The sequence below is a fragment of the Bufo bufo genome, chromosome 8 (assembly GCF_905171765.1).
Source record: "Bufo bufo chromosome 8, aBufBuf1.1, whole genome shotgun sequence".
Classification (NCBI taxonomy): Eukaryota; Metazoa; Chordata; class Amphibia; order Anura; family Bufonidae; genus Bufo; species Bufo bufo.
This window is the reverse complement of record NC_053396.1, coordinates 171,015,688-171,035,641: the sequence shown is the minus strand read 5'-3', so window position 1 is coordinate 171,035,641 and position 19,954 is coordinate 171,015,688.

Genomic DNA, 19,954 nt, shown 5'->3' with positions numbered 1-19,954 from the left:
GGGAGGGTCTGGGAGGGAGGGTATGATGCTGATTGGCTGGAATGTGTCTTCTGACTGTGAGGTACAGAGTCAAAGTTTACACAATGATGACGAATAGGGGGCGGACCGAACATGTCGCCGGGAACTATAGTTCGGGACATCTCTACTGATGGCTTATTTCCCATGATCTATTTATACCCAAGACTGTGACTGTGACAAGGGGGCATCTTCTACGTCTAGAGAAAATAAAGTTTCTACACAAACATAAAAGGGGATTCTTCACTATAAGAGCAGTGAGACTATTTTACTCTCTGCCTGAGGAGGTGGTGATGGTGAGTTCACTAAAAGAGTTCAAGAGGGGCCTGGATGTATTTCTGGAGTGTACTAATATTATAGATTATAGTTAAAAGATTTTTCGAGAGGGTTCGTTAATTCGGACTGCCTCAGTGGAGTTGCAAATTAATTTTCTTCCTACAACGAGGAAAATTAGCTTTATTTGCCTTCCTCTAGATCAACTTTGCAGAATAGTAGGCTGAACTGGATAGGCATATGTCTTTTTTTCAGTCTATGTGGGAGATTTTCAAAACTGATGCAAGGGAAAACTGGCTTAGTGACCCATAGACCCATAGACTCAGATTGATCCTTTCATTTTCCAAAGGACCTCTGAAATAACTAAGTCAGTTTTCCTTTATACCAGTTTTGATATATCTCCCCCTATGTTATTATGTGACTATGTTATCCTAAGGATAGGTCATCAATGTTTAAATCCCAGACAATCCCATAACTTTGGTCTTGTATTGGGCTTACATCGGTTGGCAAAAGCTTTGTATGTTAGTTACATTAGAGGGGTTATCCCATGAGTAATGTAAAAAATGAAAATTAGATGCCAATCTTGCACTTGAAGCACCTTTGGCAGTGATTACAGCCTGCATTCTTCTTTGGTATGATGCCACAGGTTTACACATCTGGATTTGGGGCTTTTCTGCCATATTCCCCTGCAAAATCACTTAAGCTCTTACTGGTTAAATTAGGACTGTCGGTGGACAGCCATTTTCAGGTCTTTCTAGAAATATTTGATTCGGTTCAAGTCAGGGCTCTAGCTGGGTCACTCAAGGACATTCTCAGAGTTGTCCCTAAGCCACTCCTATGTTGTCTTGACTGTGTATTTAGAGTCATTGGGGGGAATTTATCATGAGGGTAAAATTTTAAGTCAGTTTTGCTTGAGTCTGCGTTGGAGTACTTTATGCCACATTTATCAAATGTCTCATGTTACTTGATAAATTTGTCTTACTCTTAGACCTAATACTTTTGTCTAGAGAAGCTACTCCAGTTTTCCTTCTCCACCCTCCTTTTAAAAAAAGTCTGAATGATAAACCTGGAGTGAAACTCATTAACATAACTAGCCACACCCACTTTCCCACCCACATTACAAAACTGAATTTGAGTGATATAAAAATGCAAAAAGTCACAAAATTTTGTGCAAGTGGAAAAAAGTTGCAAAATTTTGCACAGGCGCTTACATTTTGCACAAGCGAGTGCAAAAAAAGTCACAAAAGCCCTCTTTTGTGACTTTTTGACAAAATAATTCTGGAGTGAAGGTATGATAGATCTGGGCCATTGTCTTTTTGGAATGTGAACCTTTGGCCTAGTCTAATGTCCACAGCACTCTGGATCAAGTTTTCATTAGAAATAACTATACTTTACTCCATTCAGCTTTCTCTCATCTCTGACCAGTCTCCCTGTCGCAGCATCTAAAAAACACCCCCATCATGATGCTGCCACCATGCTTCACTGTAGGGATGGTATTGGTTTCCTCCAAACATGACACTTAGAATTCAGGCCAAAAAGTTCAAACTTGGTTTTATCAGACCAAAGAATCTTATTTCTCACAGTCTGAGAGTCCTTTAGTCTTTGTGCAAAATTTCATGTGTCTTTTACTGAGTAGATGCTTCTTTCTGTCAACTCTGCCAAAAAGCCCAGATTGATGGAATGCTGCAGTGGACTTCTGAAAGTTTCTCCTATCTGCATACAGCATCTTTGGAGTTTAACCAGAGTGACCATTGGTTTCTTGGTCAGTTTTCTCACCAAGACTATTCTCCTCCGATTACTTAACCGCTTCACGTCCGCCCATAGACTATAAACGTCCTATGGGTGGACGTCTATTTCTGACAGCACGTTTTAAAACGTCCTGTCAGAAATAGCAGCTGCATGCTAATCGTGCAGCTGCTGATCGGGTTGCCCGCTGTCAGTGACAGCAGGGCAACCCTAAGACAAGGCAGGGACAGTTCCCAGGTGTCCCTGCCTTCGGGATCGCTGCATACACAGCGCTCGGTGAGCGCTGTGTATGCAGAGAAGGAAGCGCTATGCGCTTCCTGTTCCGGCCCGGCGGTCATGTGACCGACGTGACCGGAGAGTGCAGGGGCTGTGTGAGGTCTCTCAGAGACCTCGATCAGCCCTGCTCTGAGGCTGTACAGCGCTGGATTGCTGCTGTACAGCCTCTCTAGGGGTGTATTTGTCCTGTAACTGGGGCTACTATGTCAGCCCCAGTTACAGGAGAAATCAACAGTGAAAAAAAAAAGAAAAAGTGAAGCAAATGTCCCCCAGAGGTCTTGTATGACCTTATGGGGGACGAAAAGTGTAAAAAAAAATAAAGGGTTGAAAAAATAAAATAAAATAAAGTTTCACATGTAAAAAAAAAAAAAAGTTCCCAAGTAAGGAATAAAAAAAAAAAATTAAAAATAGAAAAAATAAAATAAAATAGACATATTTGGTATTGCCGCGTCCGTAAAAACCAGCTCTATAAAAATATCACATGACCTAACCCCTCGGGTGAACACCGTAAAAAAAAAAAAAAACTGTCAAAACAAGCAATTTTTGTCACCTTGCATCACAAAAGGTGCAACACCAAGTGATCAAAAACGCGTATGTCCCACAAAATAGTACCAATAAAACCGTCACCTCATCCCGCAAAAAATGAGCCCCTACATAAGAAAATCTCTCAAAAAATAAAAAAAACTATAGCTCTCAGAACATGGACACATTAAAACATAATTTTTTTGTTTCAAAAATGCTATTATTGTGTAAAACTTTAATAAATGAGAAAAAGTATACATATTAGGTATCGCCACGTCCGTAACAATCTGCTCTATAAAAATGTCACTTGACTGAACCCCTCAGGTGAGCGCTGTAAAAATAAATAAATAGAAACTGTGCTAAAACAACCAATTTTTTGGTCACCTTGCCCCATAAAGTGTTATAATGAATGATCAAAAAATCATATGTACCCAAAAATAGTACTAATAAAACTGGCACCTTATCCCCTAGTTTCCAAAATGGGGTCACTTCTTGGGAGTTTCTACTGTAAGGGTGCATCAGGGGTCTTCAAATGGGACATGGCATCTAAAAACCATGAGGAGTTCCTTTTCTTCTGCGCCCTGCCGTGTGCCCATACAGCAGTTTATGACCACATGTGGGGTGTTTCTGTAAACCGCAGAATCTGGGTAATAAATATAGATTTAGTGTTAAAGAAAAAAATTGATTAAAATGGAAAATCTGGCAAAAAAGTGAAATTTAAAAATTTGATCTCCATTTCCTTTAATTCTTGTTGAACGCCTAAAGGGTTAACAAAGTTTGTAAAATCGGTTTTGAATACCTTGAGGGGTGTAGTTTCTACAATGGGGTCATTTATGGGGGTATCCACTATGTAGGCCCCACAAAGTGACTTCATACCTGAACTGGTCCTTAAAAAGTGGGTTTTGGCAATTTTCTTAAAAATTTTAAGAATTGCTTCTAAGGCCCCTTTCACACGAGCGAGTATTCCGCGCAGATGCGATGCGGGAGGTGAACGCATTGCACCCGCACTGAATACTGACCCATTCATTTCTATGGGGCTGTGCACACGAGCGGTGATTTTCACGCATCACTCCTGGTAAAAGATCATGTGACGTACCATGTGATGACCAGAGTGACGTCATCCCAGGTCCTTAAACTATAGTTAATGCTCTCCACAGGTCCTATACAGTAAAAGAGTCAGACTGAGATGCCCGGAATCGCGAGCAAGTGGATTAAGGTGAGTTAAATGATTTTTTATTTTTTTTAACCCCCTCCAGCCCAGTTTTACTTAGCATTCTGTATTCAGAATGCTATTATTTTCCCTTATAACCATGTTATAAGGGAAAATAATACTATTTACAGAACACCGATCCCAAGCCCGAACTTCTGTGAAGAAGTTCGGGTTTGGGTACCAAACACGCGCGATTTTTCTCACGCGAGTGCAAAACGCATTACAATGTTTTGCACTCGCGCGGAAAAATCGCGGGTGTTCCCGCAACGCACCCGCACATTTTTCCGCAACGCCCGTGTGAAAGAGGCCTAAACTTCTAAGCCTTCTAACGTCCTAAAAAAATAAAATGACATTTCCAAAATGATGCCAACATAAAGTAGACATATGGGGAATGTTAAATAATAAATATTTTATGAGGTATCACTTTCTGTTTTAAAAGCAGAGAAATTGAAATTTAGAAAATTGCGAATTTTTCAAATTTTTGGGTAAATTTGGGATTTTTTCATAAATAAAGGTGAAATATTTTGACTCAAATTTATGACTATCATGAAGTACAATGTGTCACGAGAAAACAATCTCTGAATGACTTGGATAAATAAAGGCGTTCCAAAGTTATTACCACATAAAGTGAGATATGTCAGTTTTGCAAAATTTGGCCTGGTCAGGAAGGGGGCAAATGGCCCAGATGGGAAGTGGTTAAGTTGGTGTGGTGTCCAGCTCTAGGAAGAGTACTGGTTGTTCCAAACTTCTTCCATTTATTAATTATTTAAGCCACTGTGGTCTTGGGAATTTTCAGGGCAGCAGAAATTTGTGTACCTTTCTCCAGATCTGTTCCTCTACACAACCCTGTCAAGGAGCTCTATAGGCAGTTCTTTCCTCCTCATGACTTGGTTTTTGCTCTGATATGCATTTAGAATAAAAGCACAAAGTCTCTGTATAGGAAATAAGTCCACTCAAGCGCTGCAGATCCCAAGACAATGTGGGTAAAAGTCTGTTTCTCCTATCACTGTGATATGCATTGCCAGCTGTGAGACATAAAGACAGAGGTGTGCCTTTCCAAATCATGTCCAATCAACTGAATTTACCATAGATGGACACCAATCGAGGTGTAGAAACATCTCAAAGATAATCCAGAGAAATGAGACGCCCACCCCAGAGCTATTTCAATTGTTATAGCAAAGGGTCTGAATTCTTAATTCAAATTTTTAATTTTTAAGAAATTTTCAAACATTTCTAAAATTCTCTTTCGATCTACTCATATGGGGTACTGAGTTCAGAATAACAAGGGAACACTTGAATTTTTTATTTATTTTAGTATCAGGCCACAAATCAAGAAAATGTGAAAAAAGTTAAAGGGTCTGAATACTTTCCTAACACTCTGTATGGTACTTTCAATATCTACAATATGTGTGTACACCCATTAAGATTACAGTATATTATAGATTTGCTATTGTATATTCTATTTGATACATTCATTGGTGATTTCATCTTTCTATTTTGTAGGAGATAATATCCTGTGTCTTGAAAAAGGTTCAGACTATAAGTCCCAGTGTGCCTTGCCAACCAGTCCAGCTGTATTGAAAGTCACAGGTTACTCCAATCATCTGACTATAAACATGCTCTGTGGGAACCTTCCTTTCCTTCTTGATTATTTACATAAGTCTGCTGAGATCTTTGTCTATGAAAGTGATATACAATTTGTTAAAGAAAACTCAATAAAGAAGCTTAATGGAACTTTGAAACAAAAAAAACTAAAATTTGTTAAAGTTTTAGGTTGAATCGGGGACTTTAATTGTGTTATTAACCTGGCAGTAGATAGGGTTTCCATGGGTGTCGAGTGAGACCCCTCTGTTCACGGGTGTCCCCTAGCACGCTTCTGTTCTGAGGCTGGGTTTGAGGATGTTTGGGGAGGTCTGGGTCAGGGGAGAAGAGTCTTCTCATGTATTAGTAAATTAGGTAGATCCATGTCCAGAATAGACCATGCTCTGATCAATAAAAAATATGTACGATATGTAACACGAATGAAGTACGAGACTAGGCCACTCTCGGACCATCTACCGTTACTCCTTGAACTTTGCCTGTCCCAGGATAAACAAATAGGGAGGCCTCCTTTTAGATTAAATCCTTATTGGCTATCACTAATAAAGAACCATAAACCTCACATTGCAAACCTGAGAAAGGAGTACGGGAAAAATGAGAAAAATTTAAAAGAACAAGCTTCCTCAGCCACACAATTTTTCTATATAAATAGGACAGAGGAAAATAGGGAAAATATGCAGAAGACTGCGCAAGCATACTCTGACTTCTTGCTGGAGAAGCACAACAGAGTTTATTCTTTAAAGGGCAAAAATATTTTACTGAATCGGGGCAACCAGGGAAACTCCTGTCTAGGGTGATCTCGAGTCAGGAATCCCAAATATATATATATATAATATACGATTGGCTAATGGGAGGATGGTCAGGGGACAAGACTCCATAGAGAAGGTCTTCCTTGATTACTTTTCAGACCTTTATAGAGCCGACTGCAGGATCACGGATGAAATGATGGACTCTTATCTTGATGGTATTGTCTTTCCTACTATTACTCCGGCTCAAAGGAAGGTACTTGAGGCCGATCTCTCTATTCAGGAGCTTGAAGGCAAAATTAAACTATGCTCAGGCAACTCCACCCCCAGTTTAGACTCCCATATAAATATAAAGAGTATTTTTTTTCTAGATTGTTGGAGGTCCTTGCTGAATCGGTGGAGGGGGGGAACCTGCCGGGTTCAATGATGGAAGCTGTAATAATATTAATTCCAAAAAAAAGTAAGGACCCCACAGATTTGGGATCCTATAGACCGATCTCACTGTTGAACGCGGATGTAAAGCTCCTGGCGAGGATCTTGGCCACAAGACTTTCTGGGGTTATCTCCTCCATTGTCCATCCGGACCAGAACGGTTTCATTCAAAACAAAGGTACACATTATAATCTTCATCGGCTTTTTGCCAATATACAGGCTCCTGGGGGGTCTGCTCGCTCCATCCTGTCCTTAGATGCCTCTAAGACCTTTGACAGGGTGGAGTGGCGGTTCCTATGGAGGGTTCTGACGAGGATGGGCTTTGGGGAGAGATTTATAAATATGATTAAAACACTCTATAGATCCCCTACGGCCAAGTTGAGTCTCAACGGGAGCCTTACTGCCAGTATTGACCTAAATAGAGGTACTCGCCAGGGCTGCCCATTATCCCCACTCCTATTTGATATTTATTAGAGATGGGACGGGGGATTCGTCGAATCCACGAATCCCTCGAATCTTGCTGGATTCGTGGGATTCGTGGACCCGAATCCCGACGTAATTTACCTGAAACGAATCAGACGAATCCTGGTGGGAGGGACTGGGAGGAGGAGCTGGGGGCCGGTGCGTTCACTGTGCTCCGGCCCCTCCGCTCCAGTACAGTTATAAAATATGTAATTCTATTAATAATAATTCATGCTGCCCCCTCTGTCTGTAGTATATTCAATATATCCTACTTACAGGGCTACTGACATCGTAATGCAGGCCGGCCGGGCAGACGAGCGGCAGAGTGACTGGCTGACGTCACCTGCCTGCGCCGCCTGCTTCATTCATAAAGCAGGCTGCGCAGGCACGTGACGTCAGTCACTGCCGCTCGTCTGCCCGGCCGGCCTGCATTACGATGTCAGTAGCCCTGTAAGTAGGATATATTGAATGTACTACAGACAGAGGGGGCAGCATGAATCATTCATTATTAATTAAATTACACACTTTATAACTGTACTGGAGCGGCAATGGGGGGTCTGTGGATTACACTGTTAAGGGGTGGGGGGGAGGTCTGTGGATGGTACTGTTAAGGGGTGGGGGGGAGGTCTGTGGATGGTACTGTTATGGGGTGGGGGGGTCTGTGGATGGCACTGTTATGGGGTGGGGGGGTCTGTGGATGTCACTGTTATGGGGTGTGGATGGCACTGTTATGGGGTGGGGGGGTCTGTGGATGGCACTGTTATGGGGTGGGGGGGTGGTCTGTGGCGGCACTGTTATGGGGTGGGGGGGGGTCTGTGGATGGCACTGTTATGGGGTGGGGGGGTCTGTGGGTGGCACTGTTATGGGGTGGGGGGGTCTGTGGATGGCACTGTTATGGGGTGGCGGGGTCTGTGGATGGCACTGTTATGGGGTGGGGGGGTCTGTGGATGGCACTGTTATGGGGTGGGGGGGGTCTGTGGATTGCACTGTTATGGGGTGGGGGGGTCTGTGGATGGCACTGTTATGGGGTGGGGGGTTCTGTAGATGGCACTGTTATGGGTGGGGGGGTCTGTGGATTGCACTGTTATAGGATGGGGGGTCTGTGGATGGCACTGTTATAGGATGGGGGATATGTGGATGCCAGGGGGAGAGGTGAGAGGCACTATGATACGGGCACATTGGGGGGGGGGGGCACTATAATACTGGCACATTATGAGGGGAGATGGCACTATGATACTGGCACATTATGGGGGGAGATGGCACTATGATACTGGCACATTATGGGGGGAGATGGCACTATAATACTGGCACATTGGGTAGGATATATTGAATGTACTACAGACAGAGGGGGCAGCATGAATCATTCATTATTAATTAAATTACACACTTTATAACTGTACTGGAGCGGCAATGGGGGGTCTGTGGATTACACTGTTAAGGGGTGGGGGGGAGGTCTGTGGATGGTACTGTTAAGGGGTGGGGGGGAGGTCTGTGGATGGTACTGTTATGGGGTGGGGGGGTCTGTGGATGGCACTGTTATGGGGTGGGGGGGTCTGTGGATGTCACTGTTATGGGGTGTGGATGGCACTGTTATGGGGTGGGGGGGTCTGTGGATGGCACTGTTATGGGGTGGGGGGGTGGTCTGTGGCGGCACTGTTATGGGGTGGGGGGGGGGTCTGTGGATGGCACTGTTATGGGGTGGGGGGGTCTGTGGGTGGCACTGTTATGGGGTGGGGGGGTCTGTGGATGGCACTGTTATGGGGTGGCGGGGTCTGTGGATGGCACTGTTATGGGGTGGGGGGGTCTGTGGATGGCACTGTTATGGGGTGGGGGGGGTCTGTGGATTGCACTGTTATGGGGTGGGGGGGTCTGTGGATGGCACTGTTATGGGGTGGGGGGTTCTGTAGATGGCACTGTTATGGGTGGGGGGGTCTGTGGATTGCACTGTTATAGGATGGGGGGTCTGTGGATGGCACTGTTATAGGATGGGGGATATGTGGATGCCAGGGGGAGAGGTGAGAGGCACTATGATACGGGCACATTGGGGGGGGGGCACTATAATACTGGCACATTATGAGGGGAGATGGCACTATGATACTGGCACATTATGGGGGGAGATGGCACTATGATACTGGCACATTATGGGGGGAGATGGCACTATAATACTGGCACATTGGGGGGGAGATGGCACTATAATACCGGCACATGGGGGGGGGGGGAGAGGCACTCCGCACTTGATACTGGCACATGATTAGGGGGGCATCTATGGGGACACTTACTGGCACATTATTGGGTGGCACTGTGGGGCCACTTCTTATTGGCACATTATTGGGGGGCACTATGGGGGCATCTACAGAGGCCACAAAGAAGGGGTATTTTATATGGGGGGCTCTGTGTGGTACTAGTATTATCAGGGGTATTATCTGTTTCTGCAGTATAGTATTGGGGAGCACAGCGGAACAGTATTGGGGGTGTTAGGATGATTTGTCCAGAAGATGGGAGGATGATGGAAAAGTAGTAAACTAAGATTTTTTTTTGTCAAACTGCAGAGACGAAAAATGGCCAAAAAATGGTGTCTGGTCTGAAGGTCTGAAAGGAGAAGATGAGGAAAGAGAACATCTACATCAAAGGAGACGTCACTGGATGTAAGAGGTATGTGGCGCTGTATTACCCTGTATGATCTGTAGTGATAGGAGCAGGGGTCATCGCGGTCATATAGGGTGCGACCATGACTGGGAGGTGGAGGTTCAGACAAACTGATGCGGTCTGACTTTGTTTCTTACACCGTGCGTTCACACAATTATGTACAGGATTCGTAGGATTCGAGATTCTAAAGATTCGATATATTCGAGAACCTTTTCGGATTCGAAAAAAATTGGATTCGTCCCACCTCTAATATTTATATTTGTTCTTTTTATTCTGTGTCTTGTCATTTCTTAAAAAAAAAATTTAATGAATCCATGTGTAATAAACTACCTTATATCCAGATGTCTTGTTCTTTTTATTGTGAGTCTTGTCATTTCTTCAAAAAAATGCTTCTTATGATATGCAAATGAAGCTGTAAGGAGCCCAGAGGGGCGTTATTCTTTCTCCACGGTGCCCAGGAACGCCCCTCTAAATTTGAAAACTAATAACTCCTCCAAGTTCAGCTAAATCGCCTCCCAGAGGCGAGGCTAAGTGCTCCCTCCCCCCCCCCAGCGCCGTGCTCAGCGGCAAACACCCCCGATCCTCCTCTCGCCTGCAACAGAAATCCCGCGCAGGCGCAGTGCCGGCGATTTCCTGCGCTGATAAGATGACTGAGGGCAACAGCTTCAACAGCGTCACTGGGCATGCGCCGATCCCAGTGACGTGTTCGCTGTTTCCTCAGCCAGCTAAATCGCCGGCACTGCGCCTGCGCGGGATTTCGTTTGCAGGCGAGAGGAGGATCGGGGGTGTTTGCCGCTGAGCGCGGCGCTGGGGGGGGGAGCACTTAGGCTCGCCTCTGGGAGGCGATTTAGCTGAACTTGAAGGAGTTATTAGTTTTCTAATTTAGGCGGGCACAGCACTTCAGAGGGGCGTTCCTGGGCACCATGGAGAAAGAATAACGCCCCTCTGGGCTCCTTACAGCTTCATTTGCATATCATAAGAAACATTTTTTGAAGAAATGACAAGACTCACAATAAAAAGAACAAGACATATGGATATAAGGTACTTTATTATACATGGATTCATAAAAAAAAATGTTTGATAATATGCTAGTGATCGCTTTAAGTCTGTATATTCATGTAGACATTTCCTGTGCAGGAACCGCAGCAGCTCTTAAAGCTATAGAAACAAACAATCCTATTGAGAACACAAGGGTTAATCTCCTGCTGATCTCTTCCATTTTTGACAACTGGCTGGCTGATGGGTTAGGACTTAGGCAAAGTTGGCAGGGCTAAACTATCTTTTTGTCCTACTTCAGACAGAACACAGCAAGAAGACTCCTGCTGCAGCCACTTTTCTTGTAATTCTTTTCTTTTGCTTGAGTTTCCGTGAAACCTATAGCCAGAAGATATTTTTCATCATAGCAAAGACATTATTGGATTACTTTCCCTGCATTGTCAATACTCTAAAGTTCAAAGTTACCGTATATCATAGATATCAGTGAATAAAAACTGGAAGAATATGTCTGTCACAAAGATTGATAAATATATGAAAACGTTAATATTTTAATTGCAATAATGCTTGGATTTGTAGTTAGGGTGTTCCAGAAAGTTTGCAACCAGTTGGCCTTGAGAACTAATTTGGCATATGCTTGGAAATGTTTTATTCTATACTTTTACATGGTTATTAGGCATTATGCATTGGATCCAGTGACAGCAGGTGCAGAAATATGCAGACATGTGGACATAACAATGCCATCCTGCACAAGGAGGAGGTGTGACCAGTCTTAGTGCATGTGCTGAGCTGAATGTGGATCTGGTGACACCAGAAGCGTTGTGCCACATTGTCTGTAGGTTGAGATGTATACATTTAATTATGTTTTGGTGTCCCAAATGAGTTTGTGTCTGCACTAAGGCACAGGAAGACAGAGACCTGCTTAAAGACTGAGAGGAGGTCTTGGACTAGTCAGCCACCAAGGAGATTTCTGGTTGGCTGAGTCAGAGGTAGCTGGAGTCTGAGACTACCATTTCAGATGGTTAGAGTGAGATTGGTCCTGGATCTGGAAGCCTGAGGAAGAGTGACTTGTGAAAAAGGAAAGCAAGCCACAGAAGCATGTGAATCTGAGGGACTGTTGACTAGGACGACTGTGGCTGTATACTGTCTGTTTGTAAAAATGGGGCAAATCTACACGCAATGGATGATGCAAACCCACAATCAATGTTTAGGCTAGGCACGCTGTAGGGTAGCATCAATTTGGCCACACTCTGATCTCGAGAAGGAATTGAAATGTTGTGTACAGTCCTCCAAGCCCCAGAAGGAGACTGCTCTTTGTTCTGCTACTATTTTCAATGCATGCTTTCCATTATATGTGTAACCAAAAATACTTTGGACAACTTAAAATTACTTTAACTATCAACCTTATTGTGCCTCTGTGTAAGAAAAATAAAGTTCTAATTTTGAACTCAAGTGTATGTGATATTGTAGCGATACGTAAGAATTGTGAGTGTGAAAGTTCTGAGCATGTGTTACAATCAGTGGGTGTGGAACCATTATATTTGTCCAGCTAAATCAATAATAATCAATAGAGAAGGATCACAAAGTCAATATAATGTCCAGCAGTATTGATCCCTTTAAAACATAACTTTTACTTTTCAAATTATAAAATATTACCACCGTAGTGGTTCACCAGTGAACAGTGATAAGACGAACAACAATAATCACAGATACAGATTTTCCTTGGAGCCAGTCATGGATACACCTAAAGAGTGGTGAGTGAACACAAGGCAGCTGAGGGGAGCAGTGGGCAAAACTATACTTTCCCTATGCTCACCCTGGCTAGAACCTCAGCCCAGGGACGTCCCCTGATGGTGGAGACTCCCTGTCCTCGTTCCTGGGCTGACTGCCCTGCGTTTACCCTCCTCTCCAAAAATAACAAAATGTGCTCCCCAGGAAACTGACGGGTGTAGTGATGCGTCCCTGGTAACTGAATATCGCCAGGGACACCAATAGATAAAGACCAGTTCAATATGCCGGTGAATAGGATAACCACCCACATATACAAGGGACCGAGCACAGGGGCATCAAACGATGCGTTCCCAGGCCGGTTCCACAAAAGCCCCTACGCGTTTCCCCTATTGCTAGGTTCATCAGGGGGCATTCATGGTCAAAGATACAACCATCAATCAAGTAATAAAACAAAGATACTTAAGATATTGTTGAGGCAACAGGACCAGAGACGCAGATGATATTAAGCATAGGACCAAGGGACCCGTTTGATATGTCCCACCTGTAAGAAATAGAAACATTCTCAGTTCAGGTGCTGGATATAAACTATATATATCCCCTACATCTCCTCTATATCAGCACTTACTTAATGTCCTGTGCAGTCAGGAGGCTAGAGGGCCCACCAGATAAGGGCCAGTAATTCACCCAGGAAGCTGTGAGCAGAAAATTGTATGTAGTATAAAACACACTACATGCCCTCATGGTTTCGATTTTTAGTAAATGGTCCTTACTTACATTTAAGCTGCGTCCTGATAGCGTCCTGTTCCTCCTTTCACTCACTCTCACTTTCATTCCCTTAAATAGCCACTTACCAGCTGTGCAGAGTTCACACTAATTCATATGCAAATTCAGCTTGTGCCAAAAAGTAAGGCACCACAGCCGGCGTCTCTTCCGGTCTGTGAGCCGCATACACATGCAGCCCAAAGCGTTCCACCTATCTCTGGGAGCCGACCAGACCAGGTGGAACGCACTCTGTGACGGCATCCGGTCGCGTGGAACGCACAGACGTGTCACTTCCGGTCTGTGTGACGCCTATCCCAGGTGAAACGCACAGAGCGGCCGCATCCTGTTCTATGGAACGCAGAATCGCGTCACATCCGGTCTATGAGCCGCACCATAACCAGCACATAGAGATCCTATGTCAGGGGGGGCAGCCCAACAGGCAAAACGACGCTCAATACATATATACATATGCAGCCAGACTAAACTGGCATACCGGTGTATATTAAGGCATATTCATAATAGGGGCCGAGAAATAGAATGTGGAGGATGCTAATAGTTCACTATCATACTTTTCACTGTGGTGTATTCCCTATGATAGAGGTGACACCTAAGGCACATTGGATAGCTAATGTGCAGTCTGGATACAGAGTGTATCCTGATTCTTTCATCTTGGCCATTGATAAAGTTACCGGTAACTTTATCAATGGCCAAGATGAAAGAATCAGGATACACTCTGTATCCAGACTGCACATTAGCTATCCAATGTGCCTTAGGTGTCACCTCTATCATAGGGAATACACCACAGTGAAAAGTATGATAGTGAACTATTAGCATCCTCCACATTCTATTTCTCGGCCCCTATTATGAATATGCCTTAATATACACCGGTATGCCAGTTTAGTCTGGCTGCATATGTATATATGTATTGAGCGTCGTTTTGCCTGTTGGGCTGCCCCCCCTGACATAGGATCTCTATGTGCTGGTTATGGTGCGGCTCATAGACCGGATGTGACGCGATTCTGCGTTCCATAGAACAGGATGCGGCCGCTCTGTGCGTTTCACCTGGGATAGGCGTCACACAGACCGGAAGTGACACGTCTGTGCGTTCCACGCGACCGGATGCCGTCACAGAGTGCGTTCCACCTGGTCTGGTCGGCTCCCAGAGATAGGTGGAACGCTTTGGGCTGCATGTGTATGCGGCTCACAGACCGGAAGAGACGCCGGCTGTGGTGCCTTACTTTTTGGCACAAGCTGAATTTGCATATGAATTAGTGTGAACTCTGCACAGCTGGTAAGTGGCTATTTAAGGGAATGAAAGTGAGAGTGAGTGAAAGGAGGAACAGGACGCTATCAGGACGCAGCTTAAATGTAAGTAAGGACCATTTACTAAAAATCGAAACCATGAGGGCATGTAGTGTGTTTTATACTACATACAATTTTCTGCTCACAGCTTCCTGGGTGAATTACTGGCCCTTATCTGGTGGGCCCTCTAGCCTCCTGACTGCACAGGACATTAAGTAAGTGCTGATATAGAGGAGATGTAGGGGATATATATAGTTTATATCCAGCACCTGAACTGAGAATGTTTCTATTTCTTACAGGTGGGACATATCAAACGGGTCCCTTGGTCCTATGCTTAATATCATCTGCGTCTCTGGTCCTGTTGCCTCAACAATATCTTAAGTATCTTTGTTTTATTACTTGATTGATGGTTGTATCTTTGACCATGAATGCCCCCTGATGAACCTAGCAATAGGGGAAACGCGTAGGGGCTTTTGTGGAACCGGCCTGGGAACGCATCGTTTGATGCCCCTGTGCTCGGTCCCTTGTATATGTGGGTGGTTATCCTATTCACCGGCATATTGAACTGGTCTTTATCTATTGGTGTCCCTGGCGATATTCAGTTACCAGGGACGCATCACTACACCCGTCAGTTTCCTGGGGAGCACATTTTGTTATTTTTGGAGAGGAGGGTAAACGCAGGGCAGTCAGCCCAGGAACGAGGACAGGGAGTCTCCACCATCAGGGGACGTCCCTGGGCTGAGGTTCTAGCCAGGGTGAGCATAGGGAAAGTATAGTTTTGCCCACTGCTCCCCTCAGCTGCCTTGTGTTCACTCACCACTCTTTAGGTGTATCCATGACTGGCTCCAAGGAAAATCTGTATCTGTGATTATTGTTGTTCGTCTTATCACTGTTCACTGGTGAACCACTACGGTGGTAATATTTTATAATTTGAAAAGTAAAAGTTATGTTTTAAAGGGATCATTACTGCTGGACATTATATGGTGTGGAACCATTGTGTCAACCAACCGTTTTGACTTTGAGCTAAACTCAAGAGTGTTATCCTGACAGTCCCCTGGTATTCACCCTTTACAGTGATCTGGACTTCACTGAAGGGGAGTCACCAGACCACTATTTTCTGGAGTAGTCCCAGTGTGGTTGATAGCCAACCCACAGGGGTCAGAGACACAACGGTGCATCAGGAAACAGGCAGGGGTTGGTACACAGGCAGACAGGGGTAACAGCACAACTTACGCAGGGATTAGCAAGATAGAAACACCTACTGCTCACACATCCCCCCCTAGGGGAAGGTGCCTTAGGTACCCTAAGGTGGCCAGTCATAGGCTGGTGAATATTATGCTTCCTAAGAGCCAGATAGTGCGCCTGAGTGCACCCTCTAGGCAGACTGGGGAGGACTAGGCAGACTGAGGCATGAAGCAAAGGGACGAGCAAGAATCTACGGCGGTCAGGCCTGCTGCTCTGGGGCAGGGGAGGGACAACAGAAACAGACCGGTCTTCTGGTACAGAAGAGCCCACAACCACGGAAAAGTGAGTGTACTGGTGCCCTGACCTTCAAGGAGGAGCATGAGAGAAGCAGGCATGGTCTGCCAGCATAACAGCATGCTCTATAAAATGTATAGAGTCATTGTGCAGAGAGGAAAAGGATGCAGGAGGAAGTAAGCTGTCCCCATCACCTATTGGCAATGGTGGAAGCCACTGCACAACCACTTTAAGCAAATCCACAGGGTGTCCAAGTGGTACAATGTTAATATAGATGCTAAAATGGGGCCGAACCCCAACTATCTGAACCAGGCCAAAAGGCTGTGTTTTAACTGAAACTTATGTTGGATCTAAATTTTGGCAGTGTTTAAGACTTTCCTTTGCACTTATTTTAGGTTTGCTTATTTTATAATTCCACAACTAAAGAAGCCCCAGTTATTCTCATGTAAGAAAAAAATTATATTACTAATATTCAAGTTGAATTAATCAGCTGGCAAACCAGGGAAAAAACCTTCTTAAAGCTTCTTGTATCATGTAGACTTTCTGTAGGAGTATTCCTGACAGATGGAGGGGTCATGTTGGAGGACAATACCATCTCTCTCATAATCTCCTTTATTTGAAGTCAGTTTTCTGCAGCAGCTGCAGGAGAAAAATTACCAGGAAGATTGTTTCTGTACCACAGACATCCCTGACTGACACAGACCTTTGTGCATTCTAATGAGCAGGTGTGAGAACTAATCATGTCAAGAGTTTCACAGGTCTTAAACTTGTGAGGCACAGGTGCAAAAACTCATTAATTTAGGTTTCCTTAAAGTGGTTGTCCAGCTTGGGAGAGGTGCGGGGCTCGGCCAGAATGGGTGCTGCTGGGCTCCAGTAACCGCTAGAACAGCCCCATGGACTCTTTTTGCAGATAATAAGCATAGATATAAAATAGTTTTTTAGGGCAAACCACAGCATTCTTTTGTCAGAAAAAGGTATATTTCTAACATACTCAAGGAGGCCTCAGTGAACCTGTTGGCAGTTTAATATGAAAAATCATGCTGACAGAATCCCTTTAAAGTGTGCTTGACATTTCAGATGGCTTTTCATAAGCTGCCATTTGTGTATACGTGACCGCTATCCTTATACCCTGCCATTGCATGACTTATATGTAGCATTTTTTTGTAATTTTCTACTGCATTCTGCATCTCTGTTTCTAATTTGTCTCTGAGCGGGTGGGTGGAGGCTAGTTGGTCCTCCTAAAATACACATAGAGACAGCAGATTACGTTTCTTTTATTGACTCATTCAGAATAACTTAGAAGCAACACCTAGAGCATTACAGAGGAGTATTGAGTGCTATCAATGTGAATAAAGCACTTAACATGAGTTATAGCACTTACTGTTAGCTTCTGAATCATGTCTCTCTCTATGTTTGCTTGTTTCCCTCTGTACGTCCTCCTTTCTGTTCCACCTCCCCATCTTTATAAACTGCTATGGGATGATGTAATATGATCCTTCAGTGTGAGTGAAAGTTAGTTAGTAAAAGTTTCACCTATATTCACCTATATAATCAATTTATGGCACACATGACTTTTTTTTCCCCTCTAAAACAATGGATCACAGACATAAATGGCTAAAACCGATGCCAAATGTGCATAATTGAGCATAACGGATGTTTAAAAAACAGGATCCGTTTTCTCCTTTAATTTTTTGATGGATTAGAAGAATGGAAAAATAAATGGTGATGTGACTTGGCCTAAGACAGATTCCTGGTGTTTTTGTCGCTTGATGTTTTTTCCAAATCACAGCATGGTCTAGAGGTGGCATTTATTTTAGATGTTTTACCATAAAGAAAAAACATCAGAAAAAGCCTAGAAGAACAACTTGTGACTAAAAGACACCATTGCCAAAAATGCTTGTAAAAAATGTGTAAATTTCATAGCATTTTTTACAAGCAAGAATAAAAAAAAGTCCCAAAAATAACTATTGAAAATAACCTTAAAGGAGTTTTCTGGGATTACTTTAAGTCTTACCTCATAATCATCTTCCCCATATATATATATATATATATATATAACCCATGATTATATATATATATATAATGTGGTTTGATTACATCCTGCACGTAGCACCTGTTGCTGTATCCAACCAAACCCATGATGCACTGATTATCTAATGTTAAAAACAAACACTATATCAGTAAATCTCTTAACTCCTAGAATGTTTCTTCTCCATTGACTTGACTTCTGAAAGGATAAACTTTAATCTGGGATTAAGAGCACAAACTTTGGTCCTTTGTGCGTTTAGTACGCGTGGGATGAATAATCGAGGAGGTAAACAATAAATCAATTACCGGCTTTTGTATTAATTTCTAAAATTCAATTCTGTATAATGAATTCTTAGCTTTCTTATTGGTTGCAGCAATGGGCTTTGAAGACTCCTTAAGGAAGTCATCGCTTTTAGCCATAGTAATGGATTATTATTTGTTCATGAATGAAACACATACAGTGAAACAAAGCAGTTGATGAGTTCCAGGTCTTTTATACAAATGTTTTTTTTTTTTTAAAGTCTCTACATTGGTTTTAAAATTTTTAGTGACGCATAAGACAAGTACACAAAGAAAAGTGCAATGAAACACCTTAAACATCAAGACATGGTAAAGCTGCCAACACTATGATAATCAAGAATGCAAGAAATCTGTAGGTACCTTTAAAAGGTATTCTTTAGACATTAGTAATTTTTTAATCTAACTTTTAAAAGGGTTGTTCTGCTTTTTGGACTTTAGAGCAACTCAAGCTTGATGTACATGTTAAAAAAAAATCATACTTGCCTGCTCCCCACAGCTCCATTTTTGCTCCCTGGGCTCTAGCTCCATTTAGTGTTCCCGTCAGACGAAGTCATGTGTATCACTGAACGTGACTCTGTCCATCTGGAAGTTTACAGCATGGGAACTAGAAGACTGCTGAAGGGAGCCAAGTACCCAGGGAGCCTGAATGTTGTGCAAATTTGTTTTTCTTTTGGAATAAGATATTGATGTGTGATTAATATCTGTGTGATGGTGGGCTGACTTCCAGCATCCCTACCCATCAGCAATTTAACCCCTTAGGGACTTAGGACGTACCGGTACGCCACGTTTGTCGAGTTTAAAAGTAGATTGTGGCGCGGCGGGGGTTAATAGGAACAGGATGCCCGCTGAAATCATTCAGCGGGCATCCTGTCACAACGCTGGGGGGGTCATGTGACCCCCCGTATCGGCGATTGCCGCAAACGGCAGGTCAATTCAGACCTGCGGTTTGTGGCTTTTACCTGCGGTTGCGGCGGCGGCGGGCTGTGCCATCGGGTACCCATGCGGCTGTGGGGGGGACCCGATGGCATGGAAGGCAGCGCGATGTCTAAGGAAGGCATAGCGCTGCCTTCCGGTGACGAGCCTGTGAGATCCAGCCCCCTAGATCTCACAGGCCGGAAGCTGTATGAGTAATACACACAGTATTACTCATACAGCCAATTCATTCCAATACAGAAGTATTGGAATGCATTGTAAAGGATTAGACCCCCAAAATTCAAGTCCCAAAGTGGGACAAAAATAAAGTGAGAAAAAAAGTTGAAAAAATAAAGTTTTCCACCCAAAAAAATGTTAAGTTTCAAGTAAAAATAAACAAAAACGTCATATTACCGTAAATAAAGTTAAAAAAAATTGGTAAAAAAAAGGATACATATTAGGAATCGCCGCGTCCGTATCGACTGGCTCTATAGACATATCACATGACCTAACCCCTCAG